At 37.8% G+C, this 24,728-nt stretch overlaps 1 protein-coding gene across 8 annotated transcripts in view; it reads left to right on the top strand.

Moving 5' to 3' along the window:
* Window positions 1-11,519: 11,519 nt before the first annotated feature.
* The window catches only part of TPRG1 (tumor protein p63 regulated 1), a 166,561-nt gene continuing 153,352 nt past the window's right edge, over window positions 11,520-24,728 (top strand). For all 8 annotated transcript variants that reach the window (XM_039850533.1, XM_039850532.1, XM_039850534.1 and 5 more), the window contains exon 1: window positions 11,520-11,760. The gene's annotated coding sequence lies outside the window, so the exon portion shown is untranslated. The remainder of the gene's footprint in view (window positions 11,761-24,728) is intronic.

A 24,728-nucleotide genomic window follows, 5' to 3' on the forward strand; every position in this document is an offset into this window, starting at 1 on the left:
TTCTTCAGCCATCAAATGGAGGGATACTGTGAGAACCTAATGACATCAAAAATAAAAGAACTCTAGGGAAAGGTAATAGCTCAGAGGAAATGTTGGGATGCTGGCGCCGCCCCACCGTCTTCACCTGCTAGAACTGTTTCCAGGTATATTCTTCTCTGAGAGATGAAAATTAGATCACCAAATGGAAAATTCTTAATGCATTTTTCATATTCAAGTTCGTGATTCCTTTTGACTTTTTTTGAGAATCCTTTTAATATACCACTTATGAACAGGATCTGTGAAGAAGCAATGAGGCACAATTGAAAGGGTACCTCATAGAGATCTGAGTTGAACTTTTGACTTCACACTGTGGCGTGACCATGAACATATCACTAAACTTCATTTTCCTTCTGTCATGAGTCTTGTAGTATTTGCCTTATGGGATGCTTGGGAGAATTTGAGAAAATGTGGATAAAGTAACTATTAATTGACTGGTATATGATAGGCACTTAGGAAGTATTATCTTTTATTGTTATTGTTTTTTTGATACATATAACTGCTGAGGTGATCTAATGTAAGATCATCATGTGGGTAGAGTTTGAGGGAATAAGCATGGCAAGTCTTGCTTTTCGTTTGTTATAGAAGCAGTGTACACGGGCTTTAGAATCAGACTACCTGTGCGACCTTGGGCAAGTTATTCACTCTTATTTCTCCTCAGTTTCTTCAGCCATCAAATGGAGGGATACTGTGAGAACCTAATGACATCAATATATTAAGTGCCTAACAGAGTGTTTGTCTCCCTCGCTTAATAAATAGTAAGATTTTCCTATTTATTCTTCTTGTCCACATTTGCCTGCTTCCCCTCAATACCACCTTGTTTGGTTGCCACGACTATATACAATAGTCTATTCTCTAGACCCTGGCAGTAGGTCTAAATGCAATGATTGTGCCTAGATGTTTTATCCATTTTTTCACCTTTTATCTATTTATTTTATATCATTTTGTTTCATGAAGTAAATGCAAATTGAGCACCTATTACATGCTAGGAATAATGGGACTTTCAGTGATTAATGTGACAGTACTTTCTCTCAAAAAGCTCATAAATTAGACAAGAAATAGCACAGTCTACAAATGATTATAACACAGATACTGCATGTGTTGTAAAAAGAGGTGAAAGTATATGAGGCATCAAAGTCAAGGCAGGTAGCATCTGGATGGTAGAAGGGTGGCAACCACTGGACAAAGCTTACGGAGGAGGGAAGTTTGGAATAGAGTGTTGGGGCTATGAAGTCTTTGGGGAGGGACTCCAGGCACATCCTGAGAAAAGGCGTGAGTGTAGAAGTGTGTGAAATTTATTGGAAGAATGCTGACAGTTTGGTTTGACTGGAGTATATGATATGTAAAGGGAAATAATGAAGAATAAGGGTGAGGAATTATTGTTAAGAGTCTTTAATGACAGGATACTAATTTTGCACTCAGTTTGATTTGCAATGAAGAAGCATTAAGAGCTTTTTTGAGCATGAGGGTAAGTAATATGACAAGATACAATAAGTTATATCAGAAGTGAGGTTTATATCTGGTTCTAGCTACAGCCAGATAAAGACTTCTGTCTGGGTCTTTGATGGCTGATAATGGCACCATTCCAAGTTCTAAGTCAAGAAGAGGATAAAGATATAGAGATGGAAAAGTCTCAAAAATCATTTGAAAACATATTAGTCCAGGCTGCTATGAACATTAGTTATACAAATAAGAAAATTTGGGGAGATGATTGTAAAGTAAATATCATGAGGGATCCTGAAGGTTTATATCAGTGATACTGGTTTCCATTTTAAAGGAGATCTTAGTACTCGTAAGGCTATCAAACAGAGTCTAAATGGATTTAATTTGATTAGCGTTTCTTTGAAATCTGGTTTCTTGGAAGGCTTGTGTTCTATTAAATTTTTTATTGTGCTAAATACACATAATACAAAATTACCATTTTAACTCTTAAGTACATTTACATGTTGTATAATTATCACCACTATTTAGTTCCAGAACTTTTTCATCACCCCAAAAAAGAACCTGTGACTATTAAGCAGTCACATCCCACTCCACCCATTCCCGATCCCTGGCAAAAAGCAGATGGATACATGGATAAACAAAATGTGGTGTAACAATACAATGGGATATTATTTAGCCATAAAAAGAAATGAAATACTGATGCAGCTACAAATGGAAGAACTTTGAAATCATTATGTTACATAAATTTTTAATATAGTTTTTATTTTAAGATTAATAAAAAATTATCAGTTGTGGTATCAGTTTTTGTGTATGTAGTAATAATTTTCAGTTGAAAATATTTTCATAGTTCACAGCAATTGCATTTTAACTTAGTGATTCTTGAATAGAGCTCTGCAAAATCTCAGAAGTTTTTGATGCATTTCAGAGGTTCATGACACTATTTTTGTCTTGTAAAAGGTAACCATACATTCCTCAAGTTTGAACATCTCTGAGCCTACTGCCAAAGATCACTTGCCAGAAAAAAAGACACTCCTCGAGTATCTTGCCCAACAGCTCAAGTTCAAATGCTTCAAGGAGCCAGGCTAGCTACATAAAGGCACAAAGCAGGTGGGCATGACATGATGGCAAGAGGTGGGAACCGTGGCATCTGGGAAAAAAGGTAGCCTCCACCAATTTTAGATTTTTCTTTGAAATCTCTCAATTAGTTTTTAGTATCTTGTTAAAGAAATTGTAAAAACATCATGGGCAAAACAAACGGATCTGCAGGAGTCAATTAAAGACCTCTACTAGAGCACACATGACAATAGTTAGACTAATCTAGTTTTGAATTCCAACTCCACTTTGTAGGTTCCTATGATTTTTGACATATTTTATCACCTCTCTGAGTCTCTTTCCTCATCTGCAAAAGGGTCTAATGACAATCTCTCCTAATAAAATTGCCAAGTGTATAAAGCATTAACAGTGTTGGCAGAGTTAGGTAATATTATTAGCTGTTTCTTAATAATGAAATTAATGGCACAGATTCTCTAACTCATTCTGCTTTTTGAAAGTCTTGAAGTAACTTTAAGGGAAATTTGGTGAAATAATCTTGATGATGATATAGTATCCTTTATGTCAAACGTGACCTAGGAGAGCATCTTCGAGACTTGTCATACTGAACAGCTGTATAATAGTTGTCAATTTACTTAGACTCTTTGCGCCCAGATTTCCCATGTGTGAAATGGCAATACTATATACTAATACCTTCCCCACATGGTTGTTGTGAGAATTAAATGATTAATATTTATAAGGCACTTACAACCATTCCTGGCACATATTAAGCACTATATAGATATTTGTTAAGTAATTAGAAATAAATAGACACAAGTTGATACAACATAGGTTTTTTGTTGGTACTTTTTCCTCTGAATGACTTCTCATTGAGGAATTGATTCAACTTGATGACACCTCTCCTTATTGGTGTTTTAAATATAATTGTAGAATGTGCTAGCCCAGCTTATCTGAGTTATGATTCAAGACAGAGCTGTGATCAACACTGACATTATTCAGCTAATCCTGAGACCTTTGAGAATGTCAGACTTGTTCAGGAAGCAAAAAGGTTTGCATTTTACCTTCAGTTTATGATTATTTCATAGACAGCTGTTCTGGTTATTTTAATGATTTACCAGTTTCAGGCTTAAGCCATAATATTTTTAGGGAATTATGAGATTTCTATGGGGCAACATGGTTCAATGAAAAAGGTAACCTGAACTGGAGCCGAAACTCAGCGTGTGACTTTGGGGTAGAATCACATTTTTCTGTGTCTCGTCTCTGTCTCCAAATTGTAAAAGTAAGGAATTAGGCTTCCATGTGTATTACTGGGAACCCCCTCCCAACTTCTTAAAATTAAATATTATGGGAACATCCAGTATATACCCAGGTAGCAGTAGAGTTGCCCTCTTTGACTTGGGATGGGTGCATGTTAGCTCCGTCCTCTTGGGCTCAGCCCGTGTCTCACAGTAGTCCCTGGGGCATCTCTTTGGGACTCTCAAGGATCCCTGAAACTCATTCTGAAAACAACTGGGTAAAATGAGACTATTAACTTTTAGCTAATAGTCTGTGATTCTAAAAATTTCTAAAATACATTTTTTATAATAAGGTAAACTTCTTTTGGTATAATAAATAAAACATATAAACATACAGAGACACATAAATTTACTTGTATTTTACAGAGTTGAAGACTTTGCTATTCAAATGGACCCTGTAGTAAAATGAAAAATTCTTTAGTAATATGAACAATCGATGTCTCTGTTTTCTAAATTCTGTGCTTTACTCTTCTTAAAGTAGGACAATTTGGGCTCCAAACACAATTGCGAAAACTTAGTACTCTAGCTTTTTTGTTCAGTTTTTACTTTTTGAGTCACTGGCATTTGTCATTCTTTACCTCTTCAAAATGGGATAATCTGAAAGGAAAAAAAAATCTTCCATTTAAAAAAAGGTATCTGAAATTTCACAAAGTATGCTGGCATCACAGCATTCCATGAATATTTAATTATCATCATCAAGACAGGAGGCTGGAGAAAAAATCAGGTTGTGATATTTGGGAACAGCAGGTGTGGGAAGGAGGGTGTTGACACCCTCTGAAAACGGATATGGCATGTTGTGTGGCAGGTTCCCTCTGCAGTTTCCCACATCACCTGGGATCCCAAACATGCTTTAAGAAAAGTCTCAGGAGTGGGAGCTTGTCCTTCGCGTGGCGGGGAGTCTCCCTGGGAGTGCCGATGGCCTTTGCCAAATCCTTCCCTTCACAAAAGCTTCATGCTTCTTCCTTTATGGGCCTTTGCATAATACAGCTAGCTAGCTCTGGCTCCTGTTCCTTTGCATCGTTTTTTCCTGTTATTGTTGTTAAGCAAGAACCTCTCTTACGAATGTATAAGTCAGAGAGAGTACAGGTATCTAGCTATTAAAATTTGGAATGGAGACTATTGAAAGTAGGAGTTCATGTAGGAACTCTCGTAGCCTACAGTCAAGAGCAAGGCAGCAATAAAAGAGTTGTAAGTCACCTACATACAAATTGTTTATCTTCTAACTTTATCACACACTCCATTCTGCCTACCACCCAACGTTCCGGACACACAGGTTTCACCACTGCCTCCTTGCAGTAGGACTGATTCATCTTGTAAGCTCCTGCCCTGTGTTCCATACAGCCTGTTTCATACTGGAGTTTTCTGACAGTAGATTGAGAAAGTGTTAACACTCTAGTTCTCAACCTTTTATATTCAAAACAGCCATCCTGAGATTCCTGGGCCCAACCCCAGAGATTCTAACCTAGTAAATCAAGAATGGGGACAGAGGATATGCATTTTAAACAAGAGTTTCTCAGGCAAGTGGTCCAAAGACAGCCTGTACATCAAATGCTGTCCTCAGGGTTGTCTTTCCTGGGCCCTGTATTAAAGGATGCCCTGGCATAAAGGTCTGAGCTGAGACTGGAGTCTCAAAGCCCAAACTGTGGGACTGGTTTCAGTTCAGATGGTCACAAAGTGTTATGAATGTGCAAAATTCCTTATGTTGCAGGAGCAGAGGCGGGAATGTGACTGGGTCAGGAACTAAGACAGACAAAAGAAACATTCCCACCCCCTCCGCATGTGGTTTGGACAACTATCGAGGCTGTTTGTGGTCTGATTATAGCTCACAGGAACTCATCAAATGTCAAGACAGAGTCTCCAACACAGTTCCCAACACATAGTAAAGATGAAAATGAAGTACAAACTTCGTGGCTTAGTGTTTAAGACTCTCAGCAATATGGCCTTGGCCTTAGAGTCCATCAGCCCCTTTATTCTTCAAACATCCTAACAAAGCAGCATGACTGTTCAAGTGCTTGGGGGTGGGGTTCAGTCTAAATTAAGTCACTTAGGAGTTGGAACCTCACTGCCCTAAGGCCCCTCCTTGGATACCTGGGACCTACCCAGCCTTGTGTTTCTGGCACCTCAGAGTTAGACCCTGGCTATACAACAACAGAAGAATTCTATAGCAGCTTCCTCTCTGGTCACCGCCTATGGTGAAAACTAAATTTTTTTAATTGAATTATTTTGTTGCTGCCATGCCTACATAAGTTTTAAAATATAATCTTACTCTGAAAATCAGTCTTTTAGTCATGACATTGATATGAAGATGATAACAGTTTGACTCTAGAAGCACAGAATATCAGCCTTGGAAGGGAACTCACTTTGAGCACTTCTAAACCTCTTCATCTAGTTGACAAGGAAGCCAAAGGCCAGAGAGGGAAATTTGCACAAGTATATACTTGCTCAGGTATACCCAGAGAGTTACCCATAGTTCAGTAACTATGGCTCTTAAGTAACTCTTAATACCTACACAGATGTGTAATATATTTCATCCTAACTAGTGCCCTTCCTACTTTCCTTAGAGTCTCAATGTTTCAAAAGCTCATCTTACACTTTAGCTTGTGATACGCTCTTTATTTATATGCTAAGTTTTGTCATGGTTCACCTTCTTCCTCTGATTTCTTTCCTGTTGAGACATGTGAAATGATTCAGGCTATTAGAAGAACTTTGGATTGGAGAAAAGAGCCAATGGTAATAATTTTATCATACTATGATTTTAAAATATCAAGATCATCTTCAATTTAATTTGACCAATATATATTGAGCATCATAACCTGCTCATCACTGCAATGGGTATGGGACTGTGTTACCTGTGTGGACCCCAAATGTATAGAAAGGGAAAGTAATCCAAAAGAGAATTAATGCTGAGAGCAGCATAGGAATCTGGCTCACAGTAGGAACTTGGTTTGGGCCAGTCCATTCTCTAATCTGGAGTGATCGTTTCACTGATGAAAGGCAGATTGTGATAGTTGCCTGAGGTCTGCTCTAAGATCTCGTCTAGCTCTGTGATGTGGGCTGGTGACTGAAGGGTTTCTACATTCATTCCTGGGTAACCCACATTTCCTCCTCAGCTCTATGAGCAGGGAGGAGCCCAGTGTTTAGCAGGAATGGTAAGCCACACCCTGGGCATGAGTCAGGCTCCCAATCCACCCAACATGGGAAAGGTTGATAAGGGTGGGGCTTGTGGCAAGTTTTGCGTTCTCCCACCTTGACCTTTCTTTCGTTTTATATTAATAAGGAAGGGAGTTTCATGGCAAGGCTCTGCCATAGGGGGAGCCCTTCATTGGTGGCTGGTAAATCTGTAACATTGTTTTCGTCTGCCTAATGCTTCTTAGTTCTATACTGCTTTGGGGATATAGGGAGAGAACTGGCTACATATTTTGTGAACCCCAGTGCAAAATGAAAATGCATGCCCTTTGTTTAAAATTTTTTGAGAATCTCAAAATGGTGACAGCAGAGCCAAACCAAGCATGAGGACTTTCTGTATTAAGGGCCCTGTGCAACTGCACATGTTGCACACCCATCAAGCCTCTTTGGGCGGGAGTGAGTCAGGTAGTGGGATGGGGCTATGTGGTGAAGAATGAGGTGGAGCTTCATCGGACCAAAAGACACTATCACCTCAATCCAAAGCCAAGAATGATGAGAATTCTCCAGTTGCACTGAATGTGAAAAATGACACAATTGTTACTGCAGCTTGGTGTCCAGAGAGTTTTAAGGTATTGCACTTAGATTTGGTGGCAATCAAGAGCAGACTTTATTTTGCAAATGAGAAGCAGGCCGAGGTAGAAAAGGTGATCAGAAGATGATCACATTGCTTGTTAGCGGCAGATGGGGACTAAATCTCAGACCTTCCAACTTTCATGCCCTTTGCAGTCCTTAGCGAAGCTAAGCAACAATGAAATTGTTCTCTATCACTGTAGATTAAGTTGGAACTTGCGAATAAGGGTGAGCTGAAGGAAGGGAAATGAGATAAATGATAATTGGAGGAAGAAAACAAAACAGTTTAGAAAGCCAAAGCAATTTGTCTGAGTCCGATCTGATACACAACATACAGCAAAGCAGACAAATGTCTGCGCAGCAAAACAAAACTGCACGAAGAAGATATTTTCAAATAAAATACGCATATTTCCAACCATCCTTGAGCTCATCTGATAAGGGACAGATTGTCCAGAGTAAATAGAAAGAGGAAAAAAGATGCTTTGGGCTGAATTTAGTCCCCTGTCAAAATCACAGGGAAATTTATTGCTTTTCTTTCTCCTACTTGTCATCTCTCCAATGGCCGGCCTTATGGGACTGTGAAGGGAGACAGAGTAATTCTTACATGCATACGTTTGTTCATTTATCCATCCATCCATCCAACATTTCTTGAGCATCTCTATTAGTATTGTACTAGATTGTACTATTAGCATTTTACTGTGCTAGATCCTAAAAAAATGTTTAAGACATAGTCCTTACTTTTAAGGAGAGTAGACAGATATGTGTCAGAGGAGAAAAATAATCATAATAGATAATAGAGTATGATACTGGTGATGCATGCTGGTGTGCCATTGGAGCTCAAGAGAAGGAGAAATTTATACTGCTTATATTTCTCAGTTGATAACCTGCCTGCAGGTTCCTGGTTGCCTCCACAACTGCAGCCAGTATTCATTCATCATCACTATGCTCCTCTTTCTCAAAAGACTCTGGGGGAGGGGGCACAGCTGGGCAGTTGGATGTGGCATTCTTGTATACGGTACCTATTTAACCTTTGTGAGGCATGTCTATGTACCAATCTTTCTTTGCATGATCCTCCAGGGGAAAACCTGGGGTGGAGATGAGTCTCGTTCAGACCTGGTGAGAATCCATGCCTACTCGTACTTTCTTCTGCTCATCTGCTACCTTAAACATGTATGTAAGAGAACAGCTCTGCTGAGGCCAGGGAGAGAGCCAGCTGTATGATCATTTGATTGGAGTGTTACTCTGTCTCCAAATGAAAAATGGCAGGTGGGGAGGAGGTCTCATGAACCAGTGCTTTCTACCCCAAAATAAGTAACAAATAAGGATTGAAGTAGAAAAGAATGAGCGATACACCATAAAGGCTTCAAACAAGAGAGAGCAGGGACAAGACACCAAGAGAAATGATCTTGAGGCATCCATGTAAAATTTTGCTGTGATTACATGCTTCTTAGCTCTTGAGCATTTTACTCACCAGGAGATCTGTATGTAGTCTATGATATGACTGGAAATAGTAGACATGAAATGAATCTCATGTGTCATCATATGTCCCATCATAATAGCACTGCACATTTATGCCAATACTTAGCATTTGCAAAGCTCATGTCACCTCCAGAATTTCATTTGCTCTCTCAAAAGCCCAGGGAGGTGGGTAGGATCTATATTGTAATTCTCAGAAGAAGCAGCTCAAGCTTGGGGATGATCCCATTGAGTGGCAGATGAGAGACCAGAACCCAGGTTTCCTGTGTGATGTTCTTTCTACATCTTGTGCCTCTCCTTGATGCACTGTTCCTTGATCCAGTTATCACAGTGTGTAGTGTAACAGGAGCACAGCATGAGCTGGAAGAAGTGTACAGTGGTCACTGGAGATGTAGTGATAATTAGATAGTTGCCATGTGGACATTTGATGCCTTCTCACAGAGTTACTTGCCTTTAAAATAACATACTTCAAATAGCAGTGCATCAATTGGTCCCACTCTTAACAGACAAGGCTGGCATCCAGCATCTCTAGGCTCTGCCCTCACCTTTTTGCCCCCATCCTGAGCCATCATAAAGACACTTGGAGCTGAGTGGAAGCAGTATTTGTCTCACAATTACTTCTAATTGCCTTGTAGTTTTGTGGTGTATAAGCAGAATGACCTAAATACCAGTTATATGAAACTCCCTTTTCATCCTGGGGTCTGTATTAAGGAAGAGGTAAATCAGATCAGGGAATAGTGGCTCAGTGCATCTCCCAAATAACATTTATATGTAACGCCACCATCTTCACTTGTCAAAATGCCAGGTCTCCTTAACAGGCTAAACCTAAGGTTGACTCCCTCTGTGAAGCCTCCCTGGATTGTTCCCTCTTCTAGATTTCCATAGTGCTTGTCCTGATCCTACCTTTGGTGCTCATCATTTTCTGCATATTTCATCTTCCTGAACTCATCATGCCAGAGACTGTGTCTAATTCATTTTTCTATTCTCGTCTACTCTGAGAACTGAGAAAAGCCAAGGTAGTTGCTTAGTTAATTACTTGTTGAATGAAAGTATAAACTAATTATGTCCTAGACATTGTGGAGGCATGTAAATAGACAGTTTACTCAGGGGGACCACTCCTAGGTGGCCTGAGGTGAGTTGGCAGTTTGCAGCAATCTCTTCATGACCTCAATGTGCCCGGAACTATGCACATTTTTTTTTTGAGGGGTGAGCATTGGTTAGTTTTCCTTTGAAAAGAGGACAATGACAACATGGAAACCAATCAGACTAGTCCCCCAGTGACCCTAGTTTCTTCAGACATCAAATAGTTATACTCAGACTTGACCAGATTCTGCTGAATGAAATAGAGAATTTAGAATAGGAAATTTAAAAATTTAATTGTGTGTATATATATATATATATATATATATATATATATATATATATCACTTCATTTTCTGTTTTCTTCTTTCTCGAGCAATCTACTTTACAGAGATTATGTTTAGTTTATTTTTCTATCCTTCTCTACTCTAAACACTGAAAATGGCCAAGATATGTGCTCAATTAACTACCTGTTGAATGAAAGCATAAATTGACTATGTCCCAGGCATTGTGGAGGTATATAAAAGACAGGAGGACATGTGATGTCTTTTAAAAGTTCATACTTTATATTGACTCTCTATGTAGCAAACTCTTGAGTTTTGAAATAAATTCATTAAGATTCAATTACATTTTCTAGCAATTGTTGCTATGTCAAATATTAGTCTAGGTTCATTTTCATATGGTTTCTTTAAAATTCAACATCTCTGAAGGGGGAATGATAACCCCCATTTACAGATAACCAAAAATATCAGCTTAGACTGGTAAAAATATGACATCATAAGTTGCAAAGCCATTAAACATCAGATCAGGATTCATTAAATTGATATTAATTGATCATCATTAACTAAATATGTATTCATTTAGTACTTGCTGCATGCTGGGTCTTGTGGGGACTATATGAGAGAATAAGAGATAATCATTACTCTCAAGGGGCTCACAGTCTATTGAGAGGGATGTATACTTAAGTGAAAAGCAATATCACGTAGCAAATACTCCAATAGGCTTATTGCTACTGCCCAAAGATTTTGTGTGGACATATTGTGTTTTCACAGAAATATATACTGCTCTACATGTCCTCTACACTTCAGATACAAAAGTGGCAATGATGCTCAAAATCACAAATATCCAATAAGTTAAGTCATCACCAAAGAATTTTAATAATAAGAGTATAGGCTTCGGATTTAAGTTTTCTTACAACTAATTGGCAGCACACACATGCCATGGAGAAATGGACAGAAAGCTACTTTTTCTCACTCCATCAGATTTCAATCAAAGAGCAGACTGGCAGGAAAATCTAGGACTTCTTGAAGGAGAGGACTGGAGAGAGAGGCGTGTCCTTGTAGAACAAGAAAAGCCCCACCCACAACCCAGTTCCCTGTCTCTGATAGATTGAGTTCCACCCTGTAAATATCCTCAGTCCTTTCTTTGACCCTTTGTGACTGAACACACTCTTAGTCTACTCAGTGAGGCGAGATTTACACTGAGTGGGGTGACAGCACGGGGATATCCTCCTGTTTGGCTTCATCTGAGCTAACCGTACCTCCACTGGCCACTGTCTGTGGTCTGAGCCCCTTTGTCCAAGAAGAGAAAGAAGAGCGTTGAGGACAGGCCACATCCTAGTCAGGTAAGGCCGGGTGGCTTGTCACCATTTCTGCGAAGAGATGGGGTCTCTCTCTATAAGTTGATTGCCCCTGTCTCCTCGCCTGCATTTCAGGCTATCCTCACCACAGCCTTGCACTTCCACCCAGGCTCACAGTTTTCAGTGACCAAATGACAGTCCTTCACTCTTTCTTACTGCTCAGAGTTGATGAGATTTGTAGACCAGCATTTTCCAGCCTATTCAGTCACTTGACCTACTTATCTATATATTGATTTTGATCTTAACTGCTCTATAAGAGCAGTAGGATAGGTATAATTTTCTCTATTCAGTGACTTAGTGAACTGAGGCTTGGTGAATTGAAGTGATTTGCTCTAGTTTGATCAGCAGGCTGAGGCCAAGATTAGATTTGATTCCTCCTTCTCTCTCCCTCTGCTATACTACCCAGCAGGTCATACCTTATCTCCAAAAGCCAAGAGAAGTGAAAGGGCTGCCTGAACTGTCAAATGGCAAACAAAAGGTGTTATTTCCTTGCAGGTAGATTGGGAGGGATGTTTTTGAATTCATCTGAGAGAGATTTCATAATGATATATAAGCTCCATCAAATAGGGCTATTTTTAGAGAACAAATGAGAATATGTGTGTAAAGGGGCTTGTAAATTAAAAAGCGGTATGCAAATGTGAGATGGTGACTACATAGAGCCTGAAACAGGTTCTGGCTCTGTGTGTAAGAAAGCTTTCATTTGGGCTGAATGACACTCTCCTAATGTCAGCAGCAGCATTAGGAGGCACGGATCCCAAAGGCCCTGGGGAAATATTTAGACTTCAGTCTTACTGAGAAATGTGGAAAAGCAAATCTGAATAGGGGGAAAAACACCCGCTAAATTCCTTCAAATTGACTCTTGCAATTTTCTTTCTTATGACAGCTATCATTATATCTTATTGTTCTACAGTTTTAAGAAAATCTCATCTTCAGTGATTGTGTAGTTTATTTTTTAAGATGCTAATTTTAGCTATCTTTTTTTTTTTTACTTCATGTTCAAAATGTATCATTCGTAGTTGTTGAAAGAAATATTTCCTCTGTGTGTGTGTGTGTGTGTGTGTCTGTTTGTGTTTGTGTTTGAATTTGTTATGACAGTTCTAATATTCATCCCATGGATTGAAATGCTATACAATCTTTGGCAGACTTCTGTATATTCTTAGTGTCTTTCTAACTGTAAAAGTCTTAAAGAAATCATGTACTCAATTACTTTATTTAAAATAGAGAAACTAAAGCCCAGAAAGATGGCATAATGTGCACAAGGCTACCAGCCAGTGATCATTGAAACTGTAAGTCAAACACAGGTCAGTGACTTTTTCACTGCCCCAACAAGGAATAAATGGCATGGACATCCTTAAACAGAAGCATTAGCTGTGTCATTTTAGGGTCATACACAATATATTTTAAAATTCCTTTCAATTAATAGTTTTAGAGCATTTTAACCTTTTCTTAGCATCCAGTGAAAATATCATACCCATAGAGTAAGGGAGTTTTTCATAGAAGCTTCTTTTCTTATTAACTTGTTTCTTACGGAATATTTGTCTCAGCCAAATTTTGGAGCTGCGTAAGCAGTGGTAGGGTCTTTATTTTATTCAGCCAATCTGAATCTTCCTTTGTATCTTCTAGGATCCTTCTAAAGAGATGTCATTCAGTCAGAACTTGTAATTCTAGTTGTACTTTTGTTCAGAATTGTAGACTCTAATGGCAGGATTGACCTTGAGCGTTTCTTTGATCCAGGGGCTGCACACCAGCAGCACATGTGAGTCCAGCATGTAGATGTCTTTTTTTTGTGCTGCAGTGTTAAACAAAATTAAACTAGCTGAGGATATTTAACATTTAGGAAATTTCTTGTAAAAATTTAGATATCTTGTGTTTCAGGAAGATCAGAAGATCTGGTAATAGTGGATCCACGTTTCCACATGGAAAACACATAGGCTGGGTCTACATAGCATATGATCCCTGTAGATGGAGCAATTCTCTGCAGTCCCTATAGAACCTGATTTAGGCTACCAGTTATTTGAGTGTGTCAATACCGATCTCTACCAATCTCTTACGTGTTCAAATCATTCTCTTTCAAGGGTAACCTAGGGTAATAATGCTAGGTCAGGCCACAGATCAATGACGTCAGGGAAGAGGTGAAATTAATTATTTGGCCTTAACCTCCCATTATTTTAGTGGTAGGAGGAGATAATGACTTCATCAGAATATGCCATTGATCTTGTTACCTGTTCAGGATCTTAAGCCAGATACTGAGTCTCAGTGACTTGAAAGCTAAAGTATTAAGCAAGCTGGCACAGCTCTAGCATAATCGCTGGGTGTCCACAAGAGAAAGAGAAAGAAAATTGACAAGTTCAGGGTAGTACTTTTTACTCAAGATGTCAATGACATAAAAATAAGAAAAAAAATATGATGTGTGATAGCAACGTGGATAGCGACACAATGCTCTGAATTCTCAAAGAATACAGGACAAATTGCTGAAATCCTTAAAACTAGCCCAATGATATATTTTCTATAATCCATTCATTAATAAAATAATCACCTCTTGATCACTTACGGTGTCCACCACCCTAAGCTTGAGGATTTAGGGATGACGATCAGTGACTGTTCCCTAAAAGAGCTTACTAGGATTGAAAATTTGTACACAAATAACTACAACACAGGAAAAAATATGAGAAATCCTGAAAGAAGAAGAAAGCAAATGGTTTTATCTAGGTGTGTTGCCATCAGGGATGGCTGTAAGAATAAAATGGCATTTGATTTGGGTTTTGGACAGATAGAGGTGAGAACAGTTTCCAGCAAAAGAATTTAAGCAAACTCATAAGTTAGTACTGTCTGAAGTGTTCTGGAGGGATAGAGAGAATTCTCCGTGACTGTATATAGGGCCAGTGGAACTAAAGGGTGATTGGGGCTGAAAATTTGAGTCTGCACCAGATTCTGAGTGTTGAGTGATAGGTTAGGGGCTTTGGATCAGGCACAATATGGTGGATTTGAGGAGCAGCACGACTACTGACCAGACATTTTGTCCAAACTCATGGCTACCCAAGTCTATAATTTGGCAGTGACCGAACATCTGCGTAGGCATCACTTTAAGTTTTTAAAAAGCATTAAAAAGAAAAAAAACAGAATTGAGCACTTCTAAACTTCTAAGCACAGTGGACAGTACCAGATGCTTAGTGAAGGAGGCAAGGGGATAATATACAGTAGAATTAGAAAGATGGATGAAAATATTTTTCAAATACATTGAGCAAATGTGTGAGAAATATTTTTGAAAAAATATGGTTAAGACTGTTTTTTCTTTTTTTAAAAAAAAGGTCTATTCCTTTGGATAGAAAAATGATGTTGTATAAGTTCTTAACTTGTAGGATGCGGAGAGTTATTTTTAGATGATAAGCTTTGTCCTTTGGTCTGAGAAGCAGTCATTCTCTAAGGAATAGTTATAGATGGTCCTTGCCCTAAACTATTCCATAATAAACACTGCTAGAGAATTCCACAAAATGTAAATATGTGACTGCTCCACTGTGCTTTATAGAACACTTTATGGGTTGAAGGGAAGATTCTGGTCTTGTGAAGGGCTGCACCTGTCACCAGGACAATGTTTACATACATACACCAAAGTATTTGTGTAATTAACCAAACTTTTCTCATTTTCATGCTCATGGTTGTGTGAGAGATTGGTTCAGAATTATACCTATATCTCAAAGGTGTGCGCTTGTAGGGAAGTAGGTAGGTGATGTGGCACAGAGTAAAATAAAATATTTGAGCAAGAGTCATTCATTTACAATTGTTCAATACAAACATCTCTTCAAGTTTCAATCATTCAAAACTATTTATTCAATATTTATTCTAAGGTTTGGAAAAACAGCATCAGTGAACAAAAAGAAATAATCTCTGCCCTCAAGTAGTTTACATTTTGGATGATACAGGTGGGAAATATTTAAAAACAATCAGTAAAATGTGTAGCATATGAGACATAGAGAAAATAGAACAGGGAAGGGAATCAGAAGTCTTGGAGAGTTGAGATTTTGGAGAGGGTGCTTAGAGAGAAATAAATTGTTATTTGATTAAGGAACCTACTAATACAAGGGGATGGACCATGTAAATAACTGGAGAAACAGCATTCCAGTTAGCTGGAACAGCAGGTACAAAGGTCTTGAGGCAGGAGCATGGCTTCTTGGCACCTTTAAAGAATAAGACATAGATTGAATTGAGTGGCAAATCTTTGGAAATGAAGTTAGAAAGATGATGGTGGAGTGGTGGTGGGGGAAGCAACAATGCAGGGCCCTGTTAAGACTTTGACCTTCACTCTGAGTAAAATGGGAGCCATTTGTAGACTTTGGTCAAAGGAATGCCATGGTCTGACTTACATATAAAAGAGATTCCTCTGTCTGTGTGTTGAGAATAATGAAGGTGGAGTGGGGAGCAGGCAGGCAGAAGCAGGGAGATTCATTCGACTCATTGCTATAATCCAGATGAGTGAAATGGAAGCTTGGACAAGCAGGTCGTGGTGGAAGTGATGACAAGTGTTTGGATCTTGTGGCGGATCGATTTAATGGGGAAGACAGGAAGCAGCCAAGGATGACTCTCAGATTTTTATTAAGTAACTGGTAGAAAGGAGTGGCCTTTACATGAGATGGAGAAGACTGTGAGAGAAACGGGTTTCAAAGGATCAGTGGGAGCTTGCTTTTGGACAGGTTAAGTTGGAGATGTCAAGCAGTAAGTTACTACACGAATCTGGGATTCGATGAAGATGTCTGAACTGAAGCTAAAAAGTGAGAGTCATCAAAATACATGATATTTATAGCAATGAAATTAAATGAGATCAAGAAGTTAGTGTAGACAGAAAAGATGAGAGGTTTAATGGCTGACTTGGGGTGCTGTAAGGTTTTGGGTTAGAGAGGTGAGGAAAATCTAGTCGATAGTGTACCAAAGGGGAAAAGTCATGGCAGTTCCATGCCAGTAGAGAAGAGAGTTTTATCACTGAAATTGTTTAGAACCCTCAGTACACGGTATAATGAAAAGCATTTTTCATTTAAATTTCCTGTAAACAACAGCCCTTTATTGTCATCTGCACCCTGGAGAAGACCATGGCTGTTACGCCCACTGCCCTCTATGACCCTCTGGTTCCACAGGAACCAAGTCAGCAGATGGAGAAGGAACAGCGGGAGTGGTGGGTGAACACCAGGTGATTGCAGTGTGTTCTGGGATCCAGGTAAAGACACTGTCCAAAGAGGAAAGAGTGGTCAGATGGCACAGATGCTGCTGAGAGTCAGAGAGAGATGATGTCAGAGATCTGAACATGCGGGAAGCAGCTGGGGTGGGTTCAAAAGAAAAAGTAAGAATAGGAATTGGAGCTGGAGGACATAGCCATTCCTTTCAAGAAGATTATTTGTAAAGGACCTACAGAAAATGGGCACAAATTGGAAGGTAAAGAGAGAGGCTTTATTTTCCCCTTCAGATAAGGGAAAGAGGATAAAAATATACTTTTTTTTAGAAATTGTAACTTGATTGAGACACATAGAGTATTTTATTTATCTTCTCTATTCCAGAGAAGTTGTCCTGATAAGAGTTATGGTCTTACTTTCTTTAGAGAAGGAAAATAGGGCTCAGGAGTTTAAACTATCTGTCCCAAATCATGCAGCAAATTAATAATAGATGGGGATTCAAATTTGGGTTTTAAAAGTTAAGTTCATTGTTCTTTTCACTGCCACTGCCTCATATTAGACAGATAATTTTAGAGGTCACATAACTTTAGAACTCTCTATATAGCTCTATAAAACTTTCACTTTGTCATTGTTTAAGGACTTTTCATAAATCCCAAGGAATTCACACTTCTCAGCAATGTCTTCTAAATGGCAAGTGCTGTTATACCAGATGCAGGATGTTTGGGGCACCGAGAAAGAACCAGAACTCAATGTCTGCAACAATGAAAACTTGCTTTATTTGGAAAGAGTCTTCTAAGCATGGTCAACAGGGTTTCAGGTTGAACCATCTGCATGCTGGAGGATGAGAACGCAGCTTTTTATACCTGTAATCTCAAATTGAGTCTCACATTATGATACATCCTTAATGTTGTTTATTGCTTTCTGTTAAAAGTTCTTTCTGCTGACATGGAGCTCTGGGTCCTGAACCCTACCTTGTTCCCACTTGGGACATTGCTACTCTGTAAATGGAGATACATTGAAACACATATTTGACTCAGCCCAGGACAATACAAATACAGAATAAAAAGCTTTGCATACCATTTGTCATCTCCCAGTGGCAGCTGTTCTTTCCCATCATTGTTGGCATCAAAAGGCAACTTCTAGAATAAAATATATTCTCTCCATAGTGGATCACACTGTGTCCTTGGTGTCAGTTTAGTGCTTGACTTTGTGCACAAGCTCTTAGATCCATGTGTATTTGGACAGCTTAGGGTGACCCTGCGGTGCCCCTATAATGCTCCTATTTCACTTTGTACAGATTCCTATCTGGAACTTATCTGCTGTCTTATAATTATCTATTTGCAGATCTGATTCTTTCACATACAATGTACTCCTTAAGGGCCTAAGTTATATTTGCAGATTTTCTTCTACTCTCCACATCTCTCTTTTCCCCAGCACAGTGCTTGGCATAGAGAAGGTTCCCCCCAAATGTGTTTGAATTAATAAATTGAGCATTTCGTACTATGCAGAGTTGCACTATGGAGATTATCTGTCACACAGGAAAAAAAGTGGGGTGTCCAAGTTCAAGATGTTCTTATATGTAGAATTAATGAATTAGGAAATCAAATCTACCATTTTGGAAGCCAACTAGTGTGGTTCATTTTGCTCTATAGTCAGGGATACATAAACCTGTATAAATGATGTGTCCATTTTGAAAATTTTATGCCATCATTACTCATGCCTGTAATCCTCAGTAGCATCAGTATAATCATTAACAGCTGTTGATACCATAAACATTGGTTTAATTGTTAATATATTTAATGAATAAAGAATTCTTGGGGATCAGTAAAACAAAGAAGATGAAATTAATAAAAATGTCCTAAGATATACACACATCACCAACTTCTCAATCTCACAACCAAAAAAGCATTACAAATTAAAACAAATATTGGACTAATTTAAAACATTAATGCATTTTTTAAATTATAAAACTCCCTTCTGACCTGAAGAAAACGGGCTTATGTGTTTTTCCACTTTTGTAATTCTTTTTATTAAGATGTAATTGCCATGTAATAGGCCTCCCTTATCTGTAGGGAATATATTCCAAGACCCCCAGTGGATGTCTGAAACCACAGATAGTACTGAACCCTGTATACATACTATGTTTTTTTCCTATATATACATATCTATAATAAAATTTAATTTATAAATTAGGCACAATAAGAGATGAACAATAATTACTAAAAATAAAATAAATCAATTATAACAATATACTGTAATGAGTTATGTAAATGGTTTTAGAGCTATTATTAAGTAATCCCTGGACAAAGGGATGATTCATATCCCAGGCAGGACAGGAAGAGACAGCACACTGCTCAGAATGGCATGCAATTTAAAATGTAAATTGTTTATTTCTGGAATTTTCTACTTAATATTTTTGGACCAGGGTTGACCACAGTAACGGAAACTGGGAAAAGTGAAACTATGGATAAAGGAGAAACTACTGTATGACATATTTGTTTCGGATGCAGAATGTAATGATTTGATATTTGTATATATTGCGAAATGATCACCACGATAAGTCCAGTTAATATCCATCACCACACATAGTTACAATTTTTGCGTATGTGTATAGAGAACTTTTAAGATCTACTTTCTTAGCAACTTTCAAATATACAATTCAGTATTATTAACTATAGTCACCATGCTGTACATTCCATTCCACAGCTTACTTATTTTATAATTGGAAATGTGTAACTTTTGATCTTTATAACTTGAAATTTATACTTTTTGACCCTCTTCACCCATTTTTTTTCCACCCTCCACCCTTGCCACTGACAAACACCAATTTATTCTCTGTATCCAAGAGCTCATTTTGTTTTGTTTTGTTTTAGATTTCACATATATATGGGCTATATATTCTACTAAGACTTAAACTGCTACAACATGTCTGGGAGGACCATATATACCAATTTGGCCACATATACTAAGAACCTTAAATCTACAAACTCTTTGACCCAGTATTTCCAATCCTAGAAATTTATACTAAGGAAAAAAATAAAGATTATGAGAAGTTTTACCTATAAGTATCTTCAGTGCATAGTCATTATAAAAGCAAAGTAAAAAGGAAGCAACATGAATAGCTAACAATAGGGGATGAGTTAAATAAACATAACTGGTTGTATAATGGAACCCTATATAGCCACTAATATGCTGTTGTAGGAAATTATTTATTAATCGCTCAGTGTAGCACAGTTGTGGAAATAGGCTTGAGGTCCAAGAGACCTTTTGATCAATGTAGAGCTGTTATCACTTACTAACTGTATGACCTTGAGCAAATTCTTCAACCTTGAGTTTCAGTTTCCTAATCTGTAAAATGAGGATAATTAATAATACCTGAACCACAGGACTGGTGAGTTCAAAATTAGCCAATGCAGTTAAAGCCAAGTGTTTAGCACACAGGAAGTGCTTAATAAGTTTTGGCTACCATTGTCAGTCTCAGGATCCTCCTCAATATGTTAAGTGTAAAAAACAGCTTTCGAAATATATATACAGCATAACTCTATTTTTGAAGTAGAAAAATGATATTATCTTATTATCTACAAATAAATGTAGAAGTCTGAAATGATATACATCATAATTATTTACTTTCATTTTCTCTGCATGGTAGATTTAGGAGAAAATTTCTTTCGTTTCTTTAGCTTTTATGTAGAGCCTATAACATAATAAAGTTAAATGTGTCCAAATAATCATTAACATCAATTCCTATAAGTGAACATCTGTCAATGCAGTAGTTCTTTGCCTGTGTTATCACTGTTTTTCTCATTGTCAGGTCACCAAAATCTCTCTGTACCATTGCCATTGGGAACATATATCCAGTGTTTGGCAGTGCTAGGCTAATTACTTCCAAGTTCTCCTTGCTCCTGTACCTTTGTCCTTCTGTCATACCCTATGTGATGTACATCATAAACATTTATTAAGCATCTGTTCTGTTTAGAACACTTGGTGTTGGCAGTAACAGTGGGATGCAAAGTATTACAAAGGATGATTTCTGACCTTGAGCTGCTTATAGTAGCCCTGGAGGAAATGAGTTTTTACCTATGAGGCATGCAATGCTTCATAGTGTTGAGAGGTCCTTCTGTCACAAGTGAGTTTTGGTGGCTAGAGAAAGCTTCCTTAAGGAAAGGGGGCTGAACTATTAGGTGGACTTTAAAACAAGTGTATTTTCATAGTTCACAGACATAGTGATCTCTGAGTAGGATGAAGCCCTCTCACATTTCTTGTGCCAGCATTACCTTTGGTTAGGTTTCTTATATGATTGCCTCTTTACCCCACCACTTTCTAGGGTTTTAGGTTTTTATTCTTACATTTCGATCAATTCCCCATATTGTATATTCAATTAATTGTACCCATAGCCCTGAGACTCTGACTTAAATTAACTTGGTATACTTCCTTGAAAATTCCTAAAAAAATGTTTAACATTTTCCCCCTCAATCATAAGTATAATGTATGTTCAACGTAAAAAAAAAAAGTTGGAAAGTTTAGAAAAATGTTAAAAAGAAAGTAAAAATCACCCATAAACCAGTCATGCAGAGATAATCATTCATAACACTTTGGTGCATGTGCTTCTAATGCATGGGTGGATATTTTTTAATATAATATTTTATAATCTGCATTTCTGCTTCATAAGATCTTTTCAGGTTGATTAATATTTTTCTACAAGATTATTTTATGACATCTTTTTCAACCTCCCCTCTTAGAGATAAACTTTTAAATATTTAGCATGTTAATTTCTAGTATTTTCTTTGCCTATATATAATATACATGTATATAATATATAATATAAAATATATATATACATATATACATATATATGTGTGTATATATATATATATATAAACTGTCTTTGAGTTGTAGGTGAGTGATCTTGACACATCATCTACAAAGGTGTGCTTAAATGAAAAATAAGGTTGTCTTTCAAGCTCCAATGGAAGAAGCTGAATTTTGTGGCTTAGCCACTCCGATGATTGACTGAGCTACCAAACAGGATTGAAACTTAACAACTGAAAACAAACAAGAATTAAAGTTTTGCAGAAGTTGAAGAAAGAAAAAAAAGCGTGAAAGAGAAAGAAAGAAAAAGCCTTGTTCAACATCATATAACAGGGGTCCTGACCACCGGGCAGTTGACGGGTACCTGTCAATGGCGTGTTAGGAACTGGGTGGCACAGCAGGAAGTGCGTGGCTGGTGAGCCAGCGTAGATTCTTCTGTATTTGCAGACACACCCCAGTGCTAGCATCACCGCCTCAGCTCCACCTCAGGTCACCAAGCACTAGATTCTCATAGGAGAACCAGTCCCTGGTGCCAAAAAGGTTGGAGACTGCTGCACTTATATGCCATATAAGTAATATGATTTCTACTAAGAAAGTGACTACATTTTAAGTAGATACACTGAGGTCAGATGATTCATTAAGAGTTTGCAGGCATGAAGGAAATTTAGGGCCATGTGTTGGGATATAGATTCCCTTGGCCAGGCATTTTCTCTTTACTTCTTCTAAAAAAAAACCCAACAAAAAACAAAAAAACAAACAAACAAACAAAAAGATGGGCTATATTATGGCTTCTAACACTTTTGGCATAATGCAGGAGTAAAGAAGGAAAGTGTTTTACTCTAGTTTTGTTGCAAACCAATGTTTTTGAATCTGGTCTGTGTCAAGGTCAGGTTGGTGTGGGATATCTCCCTTAGACAATCTCTCCAAACTACTCTTCCCCCAGGACACTTTGTAAACCGAGTCACCTGCACTTCTTCCTTTTCCATTTCCACATCGCTTTCTATGAACTTTTGCTGAGGAAACTAGAACTTCAGTCAAATTATTCTGTCCAGTCCATCTGTAATTAAGAACTTTGTTCTCAGAAGATCTGTCCATTGGCAGTGCATTGGACTTATCTCTCTAACACAAATATTTCCTCCATCTTTTTTTCCTTATATAATTTATATAACAAATTTGTAACTTCTTGGCCTATAAAGCAGTTTCATAACTTCTTGTGATAAAACTTGCCCAAGAGACACTATCTATCTCCATCTCTCAAAGCTTCTTTTGATTTTATTTTCTGAATACAGTCATTGCATATCATTGGGCAGATAAAAATCATTGCCCCAAAATCCAACTATCCATGTACAGGAAATAGTCTCTATTTGAGTATGAATTTCAGTTCTTTTCTGACTTTCATTTTTGGAGAATTTCTAAAGGCCAAATTTGTATGAAACAGAATATATATATATATATATATTTTTTTTTTTGGATTTGTCACTGGAAGATGATGAGTTAAAAAGATAACTAGAGATATCACTTATTTTAAATGATCTCTCTATTTCATATGTTTAAATATACCAATACAGCTTCTAACAATGTACTGGTTAATCCTTTCTTTATCATGAGATCTAAATCTCTAGATGGGTAACGTTACTAGTGAACCAAAGCAAGAGTCTTAGAGATGCCTATTCTGGATATGACGTTGGACTAGCATATGTAAGGTCCCTCCTACATTGAAGATTCTACATTCAGTCACTCCCAACAGGAGAGTTGGTTTTAGCAAGTCTCTGCAGCATTTTCTTATAAGTTTATCCACTGGCTGGGCTTTAGTGGGAGGATTACAGATATTTTGCAGTCAAACATTAATGGAATTTGGAGCCTGACATTTTCTATTTAGGTGGACATAATACGAAATAGGAATAGTGCTGGGTATTATAGATTGGCCCCAGCCCATTAAGACGGAAAGAAAGTTAACAGGAAATATGTTGTGGAGACATGTCAAACATTTCAATGATCCCTTTAAACACCATATGGTGTCATAGTTGAAGTTCTTTGATGCAGAGATATTGTCAAATAGTAATACTGTGTACTAATCTACTTTTAGTGACACTTATCTCAAAGGAGAAGCTCTAAGGAGTAATCAAACTTATCCATTCACTTGCATTTCTCCATTCACAAATAGGACATATATAAGCCACGAATGTTCTTTCACCACCTTTATATTCTGAAGGGATATTCTAGGGGCAGGAATTGACACAAGAAGTGAGTGTACAGGTAGCTTGGGCAACATCATATTCTGACCCTGTGGATTTCAGTTTCTACCAGGTCCCCTGGGCTAGGCAGAACATGCATCTTGGAAAGACTCAAACATCCCTAGTCTAAACACATTACCTCTCCTTGCTATCAGCCTCCACATTTCACCAGTAGTTTTGACTTCATCATGATGGAAATCAGCCTTCACTAAAAACTTTGGGCAGTAGCACTTTCCCTTTGGCATCTTTCAGGGACTGCTAACAGCCTATGCCAGGATATTATTTAATTACGTCCTCCTTCTATGATAATATACTAAAGGCTCTTCAAAAGATGCGAGATCAAGGTACTCTATCATTTACAATGTACTTTCACAACTTTTTCATTTGATCTTCACAAAAAAATCTTGTAGAGAAAGCAGGGCAGGTATCAACATGCAAATTTTCACAGATAAAAAAGTTGAGTGGTATTATTACAACATGTCTATACACTTAATATATGAAGACGGCATTACTGACCACACTTAATAATAATGACTGTTTTGATTGATCTTTCCCTGGTCCATATTCCTACTTCCTTCTTGATCACTTTGTGAATAAAGTCCTACAATTACAGAAAGGCTGATCAAAACCAAACATTATCCCTCCCCAGTTAGCCTGCCTTGAGATACACATTCATAGAATCAAAGAAATGTGAATATCATGGGTAGCATTTTAATTTTCTCAGTATGTTTACTATCCGTTCTGCCTAATG

This window comes from Pteropus medius, unplaced genomic scaffold (genome assembly GCF_902729225.1).
Source record: "Pteropus medius unplaced genomic scaffold, Ma_sr-lr_union100, whole genome shotgun sequence".
Taxonomy (NCBI): Eukaryota; Metazoa; Chordata; class Mammalia; order Chiroptera; family Pteropodidae; genus Pteropus; species Pteropus medius.